A 16255-nucleotide genomic window follows, 5' to 3' on the forward strand; every position below is an offset into this window, starting at 1 on the left:
AGAAAGCACCTATGACAGCAATGGGCAAACTACGGCCCGGCGGACCTTTTAATCCGACCCGCGGAGAACGTGAGGGGAGCTAGGCTCCTCTCACAGTCCGCCCTGAAGACCGGTGTAGCATGAAAATCTGTCTCCTATGAGGATCTGTCCCCCTCGACGTATCTGCGCATGTGCCAGAGATCGCCGATCAGCTGCTAATGCCTGAAACTGGCACATGCGCAGATACGTCGAGGGGGACAGATCCTCATAGGAGACAGATTTTCATGCTACACCGGAACGGCGTGGGAACACGGCGAGAGGAACACGCGGAGCAAAGGTAAGTGAATTGACACAGGGGGACTTGGGGACTTAATATGGGGGATGAATTAATATGGGGGATGAATTACTATATGAGGGATGAATTACTATGGGGGATGAATTACTATATGAGGGATGAATTACTATAGGGGGGATGAATTACTATAGGGGGGATGAATTACTATATGGGGGATGAATTACTATATGGGGAATGAATTACTATATGGGGGATGAATTACTATATGGGGGATGAATTACTATATGAGGGATGAATTACTATATGGGGGATGAATTACTATGGGGGATGAATTACTATATGGGGGATGAATTACTATGGGGGATGAATTACTATATGGGGGATGAATTACTATATGGGGGATTAATTACTATGCTTACTATGGGGGAATATTACTATACTTACTATGGATGACACATACACATCATTCATCTACTCTTGGTCCGGCCCCCGGGTCCAATATATGAACCCATTGCGGCCCTCAAGTCAAAAAGTTTGCCCACCCCTGACCTATGACCAGCAGGAGCACAGTATACTAGCACATTATGGCATAAAGCTCCTGCAGGCCCATTTAACTAAAAAGTACCAGCATTTAATTTCACTTGAAGTTTAGGGGTTGCAGAAGAGGCTGTTCCTTCCTTAACTCTCCACTCCAGCGCTGTTCTCTTCCCAAAGCTTCGGTCTGTGTACAGATCCTCGGTGCAATTACATACAGTGCATGACTATTAACCCTGTATTGTGCACGGTGGAGGCAGGAGTGCAACTGCAGCAGGTTGAAACTTATAGAAGAGGTTGCAGTGGACCCCTTGCACAGACCATGTAAGCGATACATCTTTTGCAACATCCTAGATTGAAACAATATTTAACCCTTGCAGTGTTAGGGTAGGGAGTAATGCAAGGGTATATTTTGTAGCTTTAAGTCTCTTATTTGAAATACACAAAATCTGCAACTAACTAAATCTTTCATTACAATATGGAGTCTATATTGCTAAATTTCATTTTTCAGCAAGGAGCCACAGGAACCAGTCTTGTAGCCCCACAGCATAGGAAAAACATTTTATTGCCCAGAGATGGGCATTAAGATAATAATGATCAGGCTGAAGCTACAAATCATGAAACTGAATTCTTGGTGATTCGTATAATTATATACAACAAGCACAATGCTTATCATCGTATCTCAAGAAAGAAATTTTCCCTAACGTGTTTTCAAATGCTTTCAGCAAACATAAAGGCCAATGTAACCGATTCAGAATTTTGTAAACTAGGAGACCACCCTATTTATATTTTCTAGTGGTGCACCGAAATTAAAATTCTGGTGCGGAAACCAAAAATTCAAAATGCACTTGGCCGAAAACCGAAACCGAAATGCGCAGTTTTTAAAAATGAATATATATTTTAATTTTAAAAAAATGCACTTTGATTAAGAAAACAAAAAAACACAATACATACCCCAATTTTTTTGTAAAATATGAAAGAGGAAGTTACAGCGAGCAAATAGATACCCAAACATGTCAGACTTTAAAACTGCGCATGCTCATGGAATGGCGTCAAACTGCGGTACTTAAAAATCTCCATGAGGGATGCTTTAAAAAGGTCTACAGGTTAGCAGTGTAACGTTACAGAGAAGGTCTAGTGTTAGAATTACTGCTCTTGCTCCGACGTTCTTGGCGATACCTCATGTGTGGTTTGAACACCGTTTACATATGTGGCCGTGGCCTACGTATGTGTTCACCACTACGTGCAAGCACGGGGGGACAGGGGCACGTTAAACTTTTTTTTATTTATTTTATTTTTTTGCACTGTTCCTTTAAAAAAAAATGTAATCGCTTTTATTCTTATCAAAGTGGATAACTTATCATAAGGAATTCATGCATGCCTTGTGATAGAAATAATTAGTGACAGGTCCTCTTTATGGAGAGACATGGGTTCAATAAGACCCCACAGCTCTCTGCAATGTAAAGCATTACATTAAAAAAAAGCATTGATCTAGTGCTTTAAAATAAATAATAAATGGTCTGTACCGGAAGTGACAAAAGCTCCGGTCCTCCAAGGGCATAGAGATGAGTGGATGCCATCTTCCCTTCTCTATGCCCAGCACCGGGATTGTTCGATGGTTTGTCAGGTAAGGATGAGAACTATCGAGCGGCAGCCGATGGCAGCGGTGAGTTTTTTCAACACCTGTACCGATGCTGTTTTTCCATATTGGCCAACGGCTGATAGGGGTGTCTTCAGCCGAAACGTTTCAGACACCGGAATTTCGGTGCACCCTTAGTATTTTCAGCACAAGAATTATCTATAGACAGTGAAGTAACTTGTGGATAACTTACAATATGGCTTTTTAGGATTGTGTTCTGTCTGTATGGTCTATATGTCTGAATGCAATTGCTGTTCTAAATGTGGCTTCATTATGCAAGAAAAGTCAATTCTAAAGGAATAGACAGGACAGAAAAGCATAACCAAGGCTGAAATTTCCTGCTATGTGTGGACATCATTTTACACAGTACGGTGACAATCATGTTCTGAAGAGGGGGCAAGCACCAGAGTTAGACAATTGTGTCATTCAGGTATGCTTCACATTAGCTTATGCAGGTAGCTATATGTTGGCTAAACAACTAAACCGTATTGTGCCATCATATCTATTATACTGCAAAAAAGAAATATGCAAAAAAGGAGTCCTTTATTAATGCAGTATTACTGATATGTCGAAGAGTGGAATCAATTACATGACATAGCTGAACATGCTGTACAGTGTGATTTGTAGAGAGAAATTGCTCATATAGCTATTTGTTTTTAAACGTCATCCACCCAACTCTCCACATCAGCCAACCTGAGTAAGCCTTGTATTTGCAATAATACAATGCTTCTCCTGAGTCACAGTAATATGGACTCTTTACATCCAGCAGCAGAGAGCAAGTGTCTTGTTCAGCTGCTGGAACACAGATCCACTTACTGTACATAGCATAAACTAAAAAGAACGATGCTGCTCTCAGGCACAGTGCTGGATCAAGATCAGGCAAGTATTTAGGGGGGGGGGGGAGATAGGGCACTAATTTTGGGAACTTTTTAACCTTAATGCAGAGAATGCATTAAGGTAAAAAAAAAAAAATTGGTAATTTTCCTCATTTTAACACTGCAAGTGCATCAGCTAATTAAGACCATGTTCACACTTGTGAATTTACTCCTGCAGTTACTTTCGCGGAGACATGTGGGTCAATGGAAATTACATTATTCTCTATGGTGCCTGTTCACAACAATGCTGCGCACCGCAGTACGTTTTATGAGAAGGTGCAGTGCAGCATGTTTTCGTCCCATAGGCTGCAATGGGAACACATGTACATGTGTTTTTAGCATGTTTTTGCCAGAGTTTTGTATACTGCACTACCTGCAGTAAAGGATAAGTTCACCTTTTGGACAAAAATAATGAATGCACATTTTTTTGCAGGTAAATTAATTTATTAGTTTTGTCCAAAGGAGCCTGGAAAGTATTGCAATAGCGATCAGTAGATAGTGGTAGTTCATTGAAAACTACAAGGCTAAGGTTGTACGGACTTGTAGGCACTCATTCACAGAATTCTGTGAATGAGTGATGTGGCCATGTGGGCGGAGCCCCGCACGGCCACGGCAGGCGCAGCTGCAGCTATGGGAACATGTTACATGCTTATCCTTTAACCGCCTCCCGTCCGACATATAAGGAAATGACGGGCGCAAGGCAGTTCTCTCGTTCCAATGTAAATAAGGAAATGGCGCTTATCGGCATTTCTCTCCTCACGAGCTGTCACCCTGACAGCTCGAGAGGAGAGACGGTAATCTGCATTCCTCAGAGGGGACATGTACACTGATCATCAGGGCACTGATGATCAGTGTGCCCTGATGATCAGTATAGCCCCAGCAGTGCCACCTGTCAGTGTCCATCAATGCCAGCTGTCAGTGATCATCAATGCCACCTGCCAGTGCCACATACCAGTGCACATCAATGCCACATATCAGTGCCCATCTGAGCTGCCTTTCAGTGTGACCTATTAGTGCTGCAAATCAGTGCTGCCTAACAGTGCCACCTATCAGTGCCAGTCAGTGCCATATATGAGTGCTGCCTTTCAGTGACCATCAGTAATGCCTGTCAATGCCCATCAGTGCCACCTACCAGTGCCTCCTCATCAGTGCCCATCAGTGCCACCAATCAGTGCCCATCACTGTAGCCTCATTAGAGCACATCATGAAGGAGAAAAATCACTTATTTACAAAATTTTATAACAAAAACGAAGAAAAAACATTTTTTTTTCAAAAATTTCAGTTGATTTTGGTTTGTTTAGCAAAAATAAAAAACCCAGAGGTGATTAAATACTACCAAAAGAAAGCTCTGTCTAAAAAAAAAAAATGATAAAAATGTCAAATGAGTACAGTGTTGCATGACCGTGCAATTGTCATTCAAAGTGTGACAGCGCTGAAAGCTGAAAATTGGCCTGGGCAGGAAAGGGGTATAATTGCCCTGTAGGCAAGTGGTTAAAGTAATTAAAACACACACACAACAACATGCAACTTGCATTACTGGTTCATCATCCCCCCAAATACTTATCTGAGCTCTCTCTCTCAATCCAGCACTGTACCTGTCAGCAGCAGCGCAGGTCACTCTCCCCCTGATCTCATAGGACACAAAGGCAGCAGCAACTATCATTATGGAACTATAAAAAATAATACTAAGCTTCCTGGTGCCACATCTCAAAAATATAGAAAAAGAGAATCCAAGAGGAGGTAACTTTGATAAATACAGTGGGGATCGAAAGTTTGGGCACCCCAGCTAAAAATTTGTATTAATGTGCATAAAGAAGCCAAGGAAAGATGGAAAAATCTCCAAAAGGCATCAAATTACAGATTAGACGTTCTTATAATATGTCAACAAAAGTTAGATTTTATTTCCATCATTTACACTTTCAAAATAACAGAAAACAAAAAAATGGCATCTGCAAAAGTTTGGGCACCCTGCAGAGTTAATATCTTGTACTGCCCCCTTTGGCAAGTATCACAGCTTGTAAACGCTTTTTGTAGCCAGCCAAGAGTCTTTCAATTCTTGTTTGAGGTATCTTTGCCCATTCTTCCTTACAAAAGTCTTCCAGTTCTTTGAGATTTCTGTGCTGTCTGTCACGCACTGCTCTTTTAAGGTCTATCCATAGATTTTCAATTATGTTGAGGTCAGGAGATTGTGAAGGCCATGGCAAAACCTTCAGTTTACGCCTCTTGATGTAATCCCCCGTGGATTTCGAGGTGTGTTTAGGATCATTATCCATTTGTAGAAGCCATCCTCTCTTTAACTTCAGCTTTTTCACAGATGGCATCAAGTTACCATCCACAATTTGCTGAAATTTTATTGAATCCATTTTTCCTTCTACTCGTGAGATGTTCCCTGTGCCACTAGCTGCAACACAACCCCAAAGCATGATTGATCCAACCCCATGCTTAACAGCTGGACAGAGGTTCTTTTCATTAAATTCTGTGCCCCTTCTTCTCCAAACGTACCTTTGCTCATTCCGGCCAAAAAGTTCAATTTTAACCTCATCGGTCCACAGAACTTGTTTCCAAAATGCATCAGGCTTGTCTATATGTTCATTTGCAAAGTTCAAACGATGATTTTTGTGGTGAGGACGTAGAAGAGGTTTTCTTCTGATGACTCTTCCATGAAGACCATATTTGTACAAGTATCTCTTTATAGTGGAATAGTGTACCACAACTCCAGTGTCTGCCAGATCTTTCTGGAGGGATCGTGCAGTCAAACGTGGGTTTTGAATTGTTTTTCTCACAATCCTGCGAGCTGTTCTGTCTGATATTTTTCTTGGTCTTCCAGATCTTGCTTTAACTTCCACTGTTCCTGATGACTGCCATTTCTTAATTACATTCCGAACAGAGGATATTGACATCTGAAAACGCTTTGCTATCTTCTTATAGCCTTCTCCAGCTTTGTGAGCGTCAACTATTTTAAGTTTCAGTTTCTAGACAACTGCTTAGAAGAACCCATGGTGCTGATTGTTGGGGCAAGGTCAGATGAGTCTGGGCATTTAAAACCTTTGAGATTTACATCATGTGGTCTTCCCAGACGATGATTGAGAACAATCCATGACACTGGCAGGTCTCAGCTTGCCAAAGGGGGCAGTGCATGCTATAAATTCTGCAGGGTGCCCAAACTTTTGCAGACGCCATTTTTTTGTTTTCTGTTATTTTGAAAGTGTAAATGATGGAAATAAAATCTAACTTTTGTTGACATATTAGAAGAATGTCTAATCTGTAATTTGATGCCTTTTGGAGATTTTTCCATCTTTCCTTGGCTTCTTTATGCACATTAATACAAATTTTTAGCTGGGGTGCCCAAACTTTCGATCCCCACTATATATCCTACAGCGAGGATAGCACCTGTGCTATTCCATCTCCTCCAGTGCAAGCACGCCTTTACACAGAAGTGACATGCGTCTGACGTTACATAGTCTGGCTGAATAAAGACAAAAGTACACCCAGTTCAACCATAAAGAAGAAAAAAAAAAAAAGTTATAATCCTATACCCACAGTTGATCCAGAGGAAGGCAAAAAAACCCAGCAAAGCATGATCCAATTTGCTCCTGCTGGGAAAAAGATTCCTTCCTGATCCCCCGAGAGGCAATCGGATATTCCCTGGATCAACTTTACCTATAAATGTTAGTATCCAGTTATATTCTCTGTATCTACGAAGGAATACAGGCCTTTTATTAAGCAATCCACTGAGCTGGCCAGAACCAACTCTTGAGGGAGTCTATTCCACATTTTCACAGCTCTCACTGTGAAGAAACCCCTCCATGTTTGGAGATTACATTTCTTTTCCTCCAGACGTAAAGAGTCCTCTATGATGACCTCAGGGTGAATAGCTCTACACCGAGTTCACTATATGAACCACTGATGTATTTACACATGTTGATTATATCCCCCCTTAATCTCCTCTTCTCAAGACAGAATAAATTCAGTTCCCCTAATCTTTCCTCATAGCTGAGCTCCTCCATGCCTCTTATCAGTTTAGTTGCCCTTCTCTGTACTTTCTCCAGTTCCCCAATGTTCTTTTTGTGTATTGGTGCCCAAAACTGAACTGCATATTCCAGATTAGGTCTTACTAATGATTTGTACAGGGGTAATATGATATCTCTCTCTCTGGAGTCTATACCTCTTTTAATACAAGAGAGGATTTTGCTCGCTTTAGAAACTACAGCTTGGCATTGCATGCCATTATTAAGCTTGTGATCTATCAGAACTCCCAGATCCTTCTCCACCATTGATTCCCCCAGTTGTACTCCCCTAGTATGTATGATGCATGCATATTCTTAGCCCCCAAGTAACCTTACCTTTATCAACATTAAATCTCATTTGCCACATAGTTGCCCAATTAAACAGTGCATTGAAGACATCCTGTAAGGACGTTATTCCACTGCACAGCTTGGTGTCATCTGCAAAGACTGAAATGGGATTTTTAATCCCAGACCCTATATTGTTTATAAATATATTAAAAAGTAAGGATCCCAACACTGAACCTTGGAGTACACCACTGACAACTCTAGACCATTCAGAGTATGAATCATTAACCACTACTCTTTGAATACAATCTTTTAGCCAGTTTTCTATCCATTTACATACAAGCCCATAGACTTTACTTTGCACATTAGCATTGTGTGAGAAACTGTGTCAAATGCTTTTGCAAAATCCAAGTATACCATGTCCCCAGCCATCCCTCTGTCCAAGGTTTTGCTCACCCCCTCTTAAAAGAAATGAGATTTGTTTTACAACTTCTGTCTTTCATGAATCCATGCTGTCTGTTGCTTAACATATTTTTTTCCAGCAAGAACTCATCTATGTGGTCTTTTATTAAACTCTCCGGTATCTTCCCAACTATAGAAGTTAAACGAACAGGTCTATAATTACTTGGTAAAGATTTTGACCCCTTTTTAAATATTGGCACCACATTGGCCTTACGCCAATCCAGTGGTATTATGCTAGTCATTAAAGAGTCCCTAAAAATTAGAAACAATGGCTTTGAAATGACAGAGCTCAATTCTTTAAGGACCGGTGGGTGTATGCCATCTGTTCCAGGTGCTTAGACATCACTTAGTGCAGCTACAATTATGGCGGACATAAGCCACGCCATCATGGCGACGGGCCGTGGTGTATCTTTACGAGGCCGGCTGTGATCAGCGCGGTGGGGCACTTGTTTGTGGCATTCGGCGATAGACTATAGGTATGAGCTGCAGTTTTCCGTACCACATTGTGGATGTAGCATATATCATACTGGCTAGATTACTGGGAGAGATATATGGCTTTCAATGCAGTACTCATGGTCTTTTATTACTTTTTTTATAGGGACTTTCCATGGGGATCAGGTGCAAGTTTATACTGTCCCATTAGCTGGATTAACTCACACGTTTATGAAGGAGGTGGAGTATTACATTGAGTGTTATGTATAGTGAGTTATTTCATCTTATAAGCTATAAGACTATCTCCTGAATGTATTGTTCTGTTTGTGGTACTATAGGTGGTATCTCTAAAACACACCATTGTGCGTTGGGTCCCTGTTAGGTTGTCCAGTTCGAGACTTCATGTACTGGAGAATATATTGTCTATTTCCGCTTGGCCACACCAGTAAGTTTGCCATCTCCACACACAAAATATTGCTTTAAGTCTTGTTTAGCACATGTCTAATATACAGTTGTTATTTCTAGGCATAATAACGCCTCTTTGGTTACATCTCTGCCCTAAATTGCTACTAGCTTCTACATTTTGAACTTTTATTATTCCAGCTATATGTGGGCACAATTTATGATCATTGTATTAGTTTATACATTTGGCTTAAATATTTGGTAATAAGTAGATCTTTACCTATAACATACTTATATTGTGTGCTAGTGGTATTTTGTGCTTCCTTTTATAGGATTCTAGATATGTCAGTAGGCTCCCTGCTCCCTGGTTTGTTGCCCGGGTGTTTCACATTTGAGTCTCCTATGTCCCCCCCCCCCCAGACTAGTTATCACTGGCTGCCGCTTCCTAATGTAAGCCCAATGATTGTCTACATAATTACATGCATATATTATGTTGCTTTATGTAATTGATTGTGTACATACTCTTTGCTTTTTTGTATTTTATTTATAGTAGTACTGCTTCCCTTTACGTAGATGTCACGGTCCTGAAGAAGCCACATGCACAGGCGAAACGCGCTGACCGTTTCTTATCGTAGGGCTATACTCTTTTGGAAGAACAATTTGTCCACTAGGTGATATGTACTACTCAATATGTAAAGGGCTATGTCAGGCATTATTTCCCGCTTTTTTGTTAGGGGGTTTTGCATTTCTAGTTTTATTCTGTTTGTTATCATTTTATGTTTAATAAATTGTTATGTTTTAACATGGCAGTTTGGCCTCTCACTGTGCCTAAAAAATCTACTAGTTTGGCTGTACAATTTCTGTCTGGCATTTTTTTATACATTAGGCAACTAGTAGACAGTAAGGAGGTGATACAAACACAGATCGCTCTTCAGAAAGCACAGCAAGTGTAAACAAGCCCTTAAAGATAGGCATAGAAGGTTTCTGGCTTCAATGACCTTTTAACATATTCAAACTTGAACTGAAGAGTTCTTTTGCAGCTTCAACAAAGCTGAAGTTTGCTGAAAGCTTTGTAACAGCTACCCAATTAGAGTGCTCTTCTACAAGCTAAAATTTGTACTAAGCCTTGGGGTTCCAAGCTAAAAGGACATGGTAACAAATCTCTAAGGGATGCATGCTCTCAATGGAAGAAAGGAGGGGGCAGGACCTTGTTAGACCTTCTGCACTACTGTTCTAAAGATCTGAAATGGTTAGCCACAGCAGCACTAGAATGAATGGAATGACAGGAAGAGGACAGGTATTTCTGCAGTGCAGATTACTCTAAGATACATGAAACATACTTCAAACACAAGTAAGTCATGTGACTAAAGTTAGTGTTTTTTATAGCAAAAATTTAAAGCAGATCTGTCACTATAGTATACTGACTTTTGTTACATTTACTGTGGACTGTTATTACTTTTACAGTTATTTGCATTTATTTTGCAAAGTATATGAAGTGGCCATTTATAAGCAAATAATTTTCACTCATGCATGGATGGTAGGAATAAAAGCAGCTACACTTGCCTTACAGGTATGATAAAGCGGAAAGACTATCTGGAAACACCACAACACACTGGCACAATTCACGTGTTTAGAAGTAAGCAGGCAAAGGCTGGTTTGGTGAAGCAGTGCAAACTTAAAGCGGAGCTCCACCCAAAAGGGGAAGTTCCACTTTAAAGGACTGGTCCCCAGCTCCCCATTAAAGATTGGCACCTTTGGGGAGCAGAGAGGGAGTGGGTACAAGAAATTGACAGGTACCCATTCCCACCTCCGCTGCGATTGCCTAGGCAACTGGAAGCAGAAGTTTTCCTCCCTCTCTCCCCATAGTCTTCTTGGACATGTGATGGGTCCCAGAAGACTACAGGACCAGTCACAAAGCACAGCACTACTCGCGCATGAGCAGTGAGCACCCGCCTGTAAAGCCGCAAGCTTCCGTGGGATTGAAGGACAGGTGTCAGGTTTTTTTTAACAGTCAGCAGGGCACCCTGACCCATCTGACTATGTAGCCCCTTACACAAATTGCAATGCTCATTTTTTCTGCTTTCAACACATCAACGTCAGGAAGAACATGTTTACTTGCTGCTTAATATATCCCACCACCTTTAAATGCCAATGTAATAAGATAATCAATGGTATTAACTTTACCTGTCAGTGGTCATAAAGTTATGGATAATCAGTGTTTAAAGTATTTAATAAACCAAAACTGGAACTCAACTTAAAGCAGAACTCCGGGCAAAAATATCTTTATATGTCCTTGTTGCCGATCTCCTACATGCACTGAATATGTCATCAATCTTCTCGTTCATTCAGTAGTTTCTCTGAAATAGCCTATTCTTTTTCAAATCAAACTGTTAGTTCTCTTTGGTCTCCTGGTTGTAAGACTAGTAGCTGCTATGCCTTCTATTCCCTCAGTAACTGGTCTTGGCACATCCCTTCTGTAGTTCTTTCTCCATGTAGCAGTGATATAATTCAGCCCCACTTGCAGTAGTGGGAGGACTGAGACTCTCAGACAAATTCAACATTACCTGCCAACATTCACTTCAATTCCCTGTGGTTGATTAATGGAACTGTAGTTTCCTTTTTTTCCCCTAGACTTTTCTCCTCAATAGTAGGGAATTTCAAAATTGTATTAAACTGTTTAGTTGCTTTTGTGTGTGTGTGTGTGTGTGTGTGGGGGGGGGGGGGGGGGGGGGGGGGGTACTAATGGGCGATTGTTTTGGCTGTCCCGGAGTTCTTCTTTAACAACATGTACACTGCTCAAAAAATTAAAGGAACACTTTTTAATCACAGTATATAGCATCAAGTCATTTAAACTCCTGGGATATTGATCTGGTCAGTTAAGTAGCAGAGGGGGTTGTTAATCAGTTTCAGCTGCTTTGGTGTTAATGAAATTAACAACATCGAGAAAATCCGCACGTTCCTAACCCTGGAAACCACTAAGCAGCTCATCCACTCCATCATATCACGACTCGATTACTGCAACTCCCTCGAAACTGGCCTGCCTCACCACAGGCTATCCCCGCTTCAGCCGATCCTAAATACGGCAGCCAGACTCATCCACCTTACCAACCGCTCCATTTCCGCCACCCCCTCTGCCAATCCCTCCACTGGCTTCCGATTGCCCAACGGATCAAATTCAAAATCCTAACACTGACGTACAAAGCTGTCCATCATACTGCCCCAAACTACATCACCGACCTAATATCTAAATACCACTCAACACGCACTCTCCGCTCCTCACAAGACCTCCTTCTCTCTAGTTCCCTGGTCTCCTCCTCCCATGCCCGCCTCCAGGACTTCTCCAGGGCGTCTCCCATCCTCTGGAACTCCCTACCCCAATCCATCAGACTATCACCTACTCTCCTCTCCTTTAGGCACACCCTGAAAACCCACCTCTTCAGGGAAGCCTGCCCCACCCCCTGCTAATTGTCGACTTCCTCCACTCTTCCTACCACTCCATCCCCCGCAGCCATTTCCTCCTGTACCACTATCCCCTCCCTCCTAGATTGTAAGCTCGAAAGAGCAGGGCCCTCGAACCCCTCGTGTATCACATTGTATTGTTATCGTATTGTCGCATGTTCTGTCTCCCATTGTAATGTACAGCGCTGAGCGAACTGTTGGCGCTTTATAAATACTGTATAATAATAATAATAGATGGGCAGCAATGAGATGACCCTGCCACGCTTAGAATGGCAATTGCGCGGTCGTGCAACAATGCACCCAAACAAAATTTTTATAATTTTTTTTAGACATATAGAACTTTCTTTTGGTGGTATTTAATCACCACTAGGTGTTTTATTTTTTGCTAAACAAACGAAAAAAGACCAAAAATTTTTGGGGAAAAAAGTTTCTGTTAAAAATAACTTATTTACAAAATTGTATCTCTTTCATTGATGTGCGCTGGTGAGGCTGCACTGATAGGTGGCATTGACAGCTATCACTGATGGGCACTGACAGGCAGCATTTATGGACACTGAGAGGCATTACTGATGGGCACTGATGGGGATGCACTGATAATCAGGGCCATGATTATCAGTGTAGATGTCCCCTTTGAGGATTTATGCTCATCAGCTCTCCTTTCCTCATGCACTGTCAGCGTGAGAGGACTGCTGATCACTGGCATTTCCTGTTTACCATGTGCTCAACTGTGTCCAGTTACAGCTGATCACATGTAAAGAGTCTATGTCATCGGCTCTTTACCTTGATCGGTGATTCGCTGTGTCCTGGGGACACAGATTACCCTTGATCGCCACGCTCCCGGACGCACGCATGTGCAGCTAGAGTAGGAGGATGTAATATTACACCATTCCAGAACAAGAGAGCTGCCACCCGTCTGTCATTTCCAAATATGGCGGACGGGAGGCGGTAAAAGAGAAGTTTGGTATTTAAAACAAAAAAAAAAACCAACAAAAAAAAAAAAACCCATACATTTATACTCACTTCGGTGTATGCTGTAACGATCCAAAGCTGCATCTGTCCCCAGCCACCTCTACACCGAGAACTGAGTGATCAAAGACTGCAGATTGCTCAGTTCTTGGTCTTCAGTGAGCAGAGAATATCTGATTGTCAGTCAATGGCACTCTGCTCTAACCCTCCAGTGCTCACTGGAGTACTGAGCTATGATGGGGGCAGGAGTGGCTGACTCAGACTCTCAGCATTGCACTAAGAGGCTGAGCCAGCTGCCCCTCAGGCATCTAGGATCTCTCTAGAACCTGGACTGGCAAAGTGATGTTAGCCAACAGCAGACTTTAGCCCACTGTCTACTGAATATGAGTCACAGGAGTATAGAACAAAGTGCACTCTTGTGACCCACAGGAGAAGCAGGGCCAAATAAGCATTGGCACTACTTCTCCTTTTACTACCATAAGCAAGAAATGATGTAAAGAACACAAAATAGTGATGACATATTCACATTGACTATAAGTGTACAATACATTTGCAAAAGTGCTTGGAATTTACACAACACCTGCACCAGGAAAGTTAAATGAAAATGGCATTTTTGATGAACTGCTATATTCAACTTAAACATGCTACAGTGGCACCAATCCCCAACTCCAGTGTTCAATATGATGTCTACTACAACTTCCACCAAAGGTTTAATCACCTGTTGCTATGCCATGCTGCAGGCAGAAATCGTGAAGTAATTTCCCTTAACAGTGGAAAGGTAGTGGAGGATGGACCTTGACCCCTTTATAGAGGACCAGTTTGAAGAAGCTCTTCAAGTGGTTCCACAATGCTCTCTTAACATGAAAAAAGAGACTTCTGCAACTGTATATGCTTCTGAGAGTTCACTTTCCGCCGGTCAAGCCGTGCAAAGTGGGCCTTTTAGCCAACACTACTTGTGGTAGATGCTGCAGGGACCACAGTGACTTGATCCATTTAATGTGGTGCTGTCCCAAATTGCATATATACTGGGCTGGGTAGTGAACATGCTCAATGCCGTTTTTCAGATTTCTATTCCCCTTGACACTATATCATGCCTTTTGGGCATCTTAGATGACTTCCGATTGCCGGCTTGTACTAGAGAAGCAGTAGCTAAAGCCCTTTTTTAAGCCCAGAGAATAACATTGCGCCATTGAAAATCCTATGTATAGGTGAAACTCTCAGGCTGGTTAAGTTCATCTACTAACATGGTGAATTCCCACATAAACTTGAAAATCTTTGGGGCCCATGGTTAGATACCCCAAGCCAGAGCTAGCTTGACCTTGTCATAGACAGGCTGCTAGTAGGTTAATGTGTACCCCTTTGGTTGCTGGTCTTAGGCAAGTACTCAGATAACTTGGAATGGTGCTATAGCTGCAAACTGTCCTTTGTCAATTGTGTAGTTTGTAAAATATATGCTCATTTCAGTTTGTATCACTGACTGAATCTACCATTGTACACGACAGACATGTTAACTGTTATGATTGGGAGTATGTTCTGGAATCTCTTAGATTGTAAGCTCTAATGAGCAGGGCCCTCTGAATCCTCCTGTATTCATTTGTATTGTAATTGTACTGTCTGCCCTTACATTGTAAAGTGCTGTGTAAACTGTTGGCGCTATACAAATCCTGTATTATAATAATAATTGCTGCATGTATACTTTCTCTTTTGAATAAAACTTCTCTCTTTTTTTAAATTTAAATCAAAATAAAAAAAAATAAAATAAATGAAAAGATGATATTGAAGAATCACTTCAATTATGCGAGTGTTCATTGTAGCACAACTTAGGTTTCCATAAAGCAGTGGCTTACAAAACTAACAGAAGATAACATAGGTGGGAAATCGTGAGAAATAGCACCAACAGCAAAAATTACATCTGATGAATGATATAAAGCTGCCCTTCTCAACATTTTTTTTTACTACACAGGGACCGCTCAAATAATTTTGTCTTAGGGAACCCCTGTACACCAGTTAACAGAGCGTCAATGGGGGGAAAAAAAGGGCCTTCAATGACTTTGCCAAGTTGTGTTGGCCCTGGAACTATGAAGACAGAATCAAATGTGAGGTCAATAAGCCACATAACCCTGGTTGAGAAGAATGGCTGATAGAGAACATGAAATATATTTTATATAAAACACACACACATACACACATATCCACAATATAATGATAGTTGCTTTTAGCAACAGCACTAAGCACCACATTTGCAATACAGAAACCAACTCTATAATTAGCACAGATGCTTGCTGTAGCAACTAAGTACAATACAGAAGGTTACATATTACATGCACTTTAAAAGTGACACTTAAAGTGGGACATTTCCAGTAAAAAAAACCCAACACACTGTATTTTATGCCAACATAGAATAAAACACAACAGTGGGGGATTATTTACTAAAACTGGAGAAAGCAAAATCTGGTGCAGCTCTACATAGGAACCAATCAGCTTCCAGGTTTCATTGTCAAAGCTTAATTGAACAAGTTGAAGTTAGAAGCCGATTGGCCACCATGCGCAGCTGCACCAAATTCTGAATGCAGCAGTTTTAGTACATCTCCCCCAGTGTATCAAAGCTCAGAAAGAGGTGTTAAAATATCTGCATACCTTTGAAGTAATCCACTTGATAAGAATCACAGCTATTGATCAGATTAATGTAATTCCCATTGAGTCACAAAAAACACTGCATCATGTCTTCCGTTTGTCCCCCCAACAGCAGAAAGAGGCTTTCAGGGAATGCTTAATGACAAGAAATCTGTGACATTAAACAGATCGGCTCCAAGTGAGCTGAGCTCTAAGCAGCTGCACTAACACAACAGTCATCTGATGACTGTGGGCAGAGTCCCTGTATGAAAATGCACTGGATCAAAATACTGCACTGGAACCTGTA

At 41.4% G+C, this 16255-nt stretch overlaps 1 protein-coding gene across 4 annotated transcripts in view; it reads right to left on the reverse strand.

The window, feature by feature from the left end:
* PDE7A (phosphodiesterase 7A) overlaps positions 1 to 16255 on the reverse strand; it is a 182348-nt gene that overhangs the window by 84423 nt on the left and 81670 nt on the right. The window contains exon 1 of one of the 4 annotated variants that reach the window (XM_089685337.1): positions 15973 to 16141. The exons of 2 other annotated variants lie outside the window; for them this stretch is intronic. The gene's annotated coding sequence lies outside the window, so the exon portion shown is untranslated. Of the gene's footprint in view, positions 1 to 15972; positions 16142 to 16255 lie in introns of those variants that run through there. One more of the 4 variants, XM_089685338.1, reaches the window with a different exon arrangement.

Source organism: Staurois parvus, unplaced genomic scaffold (genome assembly GCF_062004578.1).
Source record: "Staurois parvus isolate SC_StPar_1 unplaced genomic scaffold, SC_StPar_1.0 ptg000371l, whole genome shotgun sequence".
Taxonomy (NCBI): domain Eukaryota; kingdom Metazoa; phylum Chordata; class Amphibia; order Anura; family Ranidae; genus Staurois; species Staurois parvus.